The 3935-nt window shown below is 48.0% G+C and overlaps 1 long non-coding RNA gene across 1 annotated transcript in view; it reads left to right on the top strand.

The window, feature by feature from the left end:
- LOC110255692 overlaps positions 1814-3935 on the top strand; it is a 75755-nt gene continuing 73633 nt past the window's right edge. Inside the window, exon 1 of the long non-coding RNA XR_002336355.1 lies at positions 1814-1925. This is a non-coding gene — a long non-coding RNA (uncharacterized LOC110255692). The remainder of the gene's footprint in view (positions 1926-3935) is intronic.

Genomic DNA, 3935 nt, shown 5'->3' with positions numbered 1-3935 from the left:
GCGGGGGCGATGTGCAGGCCCGAGCGCGGCAATGATTGGTCTCGGGGGAAGGGTGGGGGGTTGCAAACCCGAGGAGCGGTGGCATCCGTTGCATGATGCAAAAAGGATTGATTTCAAAAGTTGCGAGTTGCATTGGCAGCAGCCTTTGGCGCCCGGGCCACCTCCTTTTCCTTGACCCGCTGGAAAGGCTGGGAATGTTTCCCCAAACCTGGCGGGCTCGACCGCGCTGCGTTCTGCCGGACGCTGTACCTGTTCCCCGCGCGAGTGCTTTCCAACGCCAGACAGTAATCTGGGAAACAACTTGCAAATAGAGTAGGAGCAGAGGGAAGGCTCCCTCTGCTGCGATGAAGGACTTGGAAACTCAGACGGCGCGCTTGGTTAATAACGACTTCCATCGTCTCCCTTCTATTGTTCACCCTGGCTGAGGGAATTAACGTGAGCCTTAGTGAACACGCACACGTCCTGCAAAGTTTCTTGAAGGTTTCATATGCTTGGTAGGAAGTCAGCTTCAGGTTCCTCGGTTACATTGTTTGCCCTCCGCAGGTCCAAGTAAACATGGCAGCCTCATAGTGGATGTGTTTGAAGTCACACTCACAGGAGCGCCTCAGCTTGTGAAATTACTTTTTTCAGATTTTCAACTTTCTAGTGCAATGCTGAATAAAATAAAGCAAGGTGCTTTCCTACGACGTCTTTTAGGGCTTCCCTTAAAACCGAGGCGTGGGGAGGAATGCCGACCAAACTTTTCTGGAGGGTGTTCATCATTTTCCAAATCTGTGTGGGGGCAGAAGTGCTTTAGGTTATGTTGTCAGGTTGGCAGGACACGCAGATGCCCATTTCATTCTGGAAATTTCTGCTTAACAGTTCCCCAGGGTTTTGATCTAGGTGAGGATGCAGTCGTGACCGGGTTGCTGCAGGCTCCTCTTTCTCTGTCCTTTCTGCGTATCCCTATAGTAAGTTAGGAAAAAACAGAATAGCCTGGAGTCTTTAATGTCATGCTTTGGGCTTTTGTAAGAGTGGCAACCCTGTGGTTGACAAACCTAGATTTGTCTCTGAATCGCCTTGTGGAAAGGCATGTATACACAAACCCAGCCAACACCCCAGACCTCCAGAGTGGGGGAAGGAGGCTGCAGGTATCTTAATTCCTCTTATCCCCTCCCTTTTAAAATCAGTTCTGTAGCGTTTTGGTATTGTGTGTTTGTTTATTTTTTGGCAAAAAAAAATCACAACTAGAAAGAAAGATCCGGGGGGGCTGGTGGGAGGTGGCTCAACGGAGGTGTGTAAGGGCCCTTGGTGACGATGCGTGTTTCGGGCAGAGGAGTCTGATGTTTGTGCCGTAGTCAGCAGAGTGTGTCGGATTTGTTTTTTTTACAAGTTTAGCTTGTGAAAGAAGAGTGTGCCACATTAAGGGGGCCCCTCTTCCAGAGGGGAAAACGGGGCCACAGCTCTAGTTAGAAGGAAGCGGTACTAGTCAAGCCCGGAGGGTATCTGAACTGAAGCTGCAGGAAGGCAGACAAAGGAAGAGATTTCAGGTGCTTTAGTGTGTGGTTGGAGGAAGAAGTGTAAGATGACCCCCAGACTTCTAGTTGTGAGGCTACTAGTTGAAACAGGAACTTTGAGCAGGCCGATAAGTTTTAGGGTGAGTTCAGCTTTGGAAATGTTAAATTTCAGATGCCCGCCAGATATTCTAGGCAGAAGGCCATTGGTAAAAGGGGGTCTGGCAATTGGATGGGGGTGGGCTCCGCGTTTGAGATGCAAATGTGGGTACCATCAGCATGTAAATAGGGTTTGGAGCCCCCGAAAGGGGTGTGGTTACCAGAAGGGAGAGGAGAGGAAGAAAAAAATGAGAGACCTTGGACAGAGCCCTGGGGAGCCTGGGGACTGAATGGCTGGGCAAGCTAGAAGCTGATCCCTTCTTTGTGTGGGAGGTGAGCATCCTCTGAACCCACTCCTTCCGCCCCCAACCCCTGGGGTTGGGGCTCTACAGCAGCTCCAGGACAACTGGAGTCAGATTCTCCTGAGCTGAGGTTGTAGACTCTGGTCTAAGTCTTCATGCCTTGATTAGCCTGGAGCCAGGCTACAATCTTGGGGTCACGTAATCCACTAGACCTCTCATCCCTTCCTTCCTTAGCCCAAAACACAAGCCTCTCTCTGTGTAGCTCCCATCAGCTTTCTCTCTCCATGAGTCTTCCCCAGGGGCCTGTGGTAGCCTGTGGGGAACCATCTCGCCAAAATTCTGGTTCTCCTGTGTTTCATTACCTTGTTAAAAATATGAATTTGGAGTTTTGTGGCGCAGTGGAAACGAATCTGACTAGGAACCCTGAGGTTGTGTAATCAATCCCTGGCTTTGCTCAGTGGGTTAAGGATCCAGTGTTGCCGTGTGCTGTGGTGTAGGTTGCAGATGAAGCTCGGATCTGGTGTTCCTGGGGCTGTGGTGTAGGCTGGCAGCTGTAGCTCTAGATAGACCCCTAGCCTGGGGACCTCCACATGCCGAGTGTGTGGCCCTAAAAAGCCAGGAAAAAAAAAAAAAAAAAAGAATGCACTGAAGTTCCTGTCGTGGCTCAGCAGAAATGAATCTGACTATCATCCGGGAGGACACAGGTTCAATCCCTGGCCTCGCTCAGTGGGTTAAGGATCCAGTGTGAACATGGCCATGAGCTGTGATGTTGGTCTCAGACCTGGCTCAGATCCTGCATTGCTGTGGTTGTGGCTTGCAGCTGTAGCTCCGATTTGTCCCCTTGCCTGGGAATCTCCATATTAAGCGAGTTTGGCCCTAAAAAGCAAAAAAAAAAAAAAAAAAAAAAAAAAAGATCTGGTGGCGTTGCTGTGGCTGTGATGTAGGCTGGCGGCTACAGTTCTGATTTGACCTTTAGCCTGGGAACTTCCATATATATGCAGCCCTTAAAAAAAAAAAAAAAAAAAGCACCTGTGCCAATCCAAAGATTATACCTGTCAGGTATAAGGGGTGGAATTGTGACAAAGATTCTTTGCTTGGCCCACCTTTAGTCAGGCTCCTTCCTGAACTTTCTCCGAGACCCATCTGTGCACTTCCTCATAAAATCCAGTTGTAGCAAATCGGATCTCCTTCGATATCTGCTGAGGGTCCTTCTACTCTGCCATCCCCCTGTAATGTCTGATCAGCCCGGCCTGCCCCTGGCAGTGCTCCTAGAGCCATCCTGTCCAAGAAATAGGGGAGCCATTCTCCGTGGTGCCTTTTGAGTGTTTGGAATGTGTGAACTGAGATGTGCTCTCATTGCAAAAAAATGCACTGTGGAGTTTGAAGGCTTAAAACAGAAAAAGGAGTTCCCTCGTGGCTTATTGGGTTAAGGATTCGAGCTGTCACTGCTATGGCTCTGGTTAGAGTTGTGGCTCAGGTTCACTTCCTGATCTGGCAACTTTTGCATGTTACCAAAAACAGCAACAACATACCAAAAAAAAAAAAAAAAAAGAATGTAAAATAGCTCAGTGATTTTTTTTTTTTTTTAATACTGGTTCTTCTTGAAATAGAATATTTTGGATATGTTGGTTTATCTAAAATATATTAATAATTTCACCTGTTTCTTTCTTTTTTTTTTTCTTTTTCTTTCTTTTTTTTTTTTTTTTTTTTGTCTTTTTGTCTTTTTGCCTTTTCTAGGGCTGCTCCTGCAGCATATGGAGGTTCCCAGTCTAGGAGTCTAATCGGAGCTGTAGCTGCCGGCTACACCAGAACCACAGCAACTCGAGATCCGAGCTTTGTCTGTGACTTATACCACAGCTCACGGCAACGCCGGAACCTTAACCCACTGAGCGAGGCCAGGGATCCAACCTGCAACCTCATGGTTCCTAGTCGGATTTGTTAACACTCAGCCATGACGGGAATGCCCCACCTGTTTCTTTTTACTTTTTTAAAAAAATGTGGCCATTTGACCTTTTAAAATGACATAGAGGAGTTCCCGTCA

The sequence above is a fragment of the Sus scrofa genome, chromosome 10 (genome assembly GCF_000003025.6).
Source record: "Sus scrofa isolate TJ Tabasco breed Duroc chromosome 10, Sscrofa11.1, whole genome shotgun sequence".
In the NCBI taxonomy this organism is placed as follows: domain Eukaryota; kingdom Metazoa; phylum Chordata; class Mammalia; order Artiodactyla; family Suidae; genus Sus; species Sus scrofa.
This window is presented reverse-complemented; position numbering and strand designations above follow the sequence as displayed.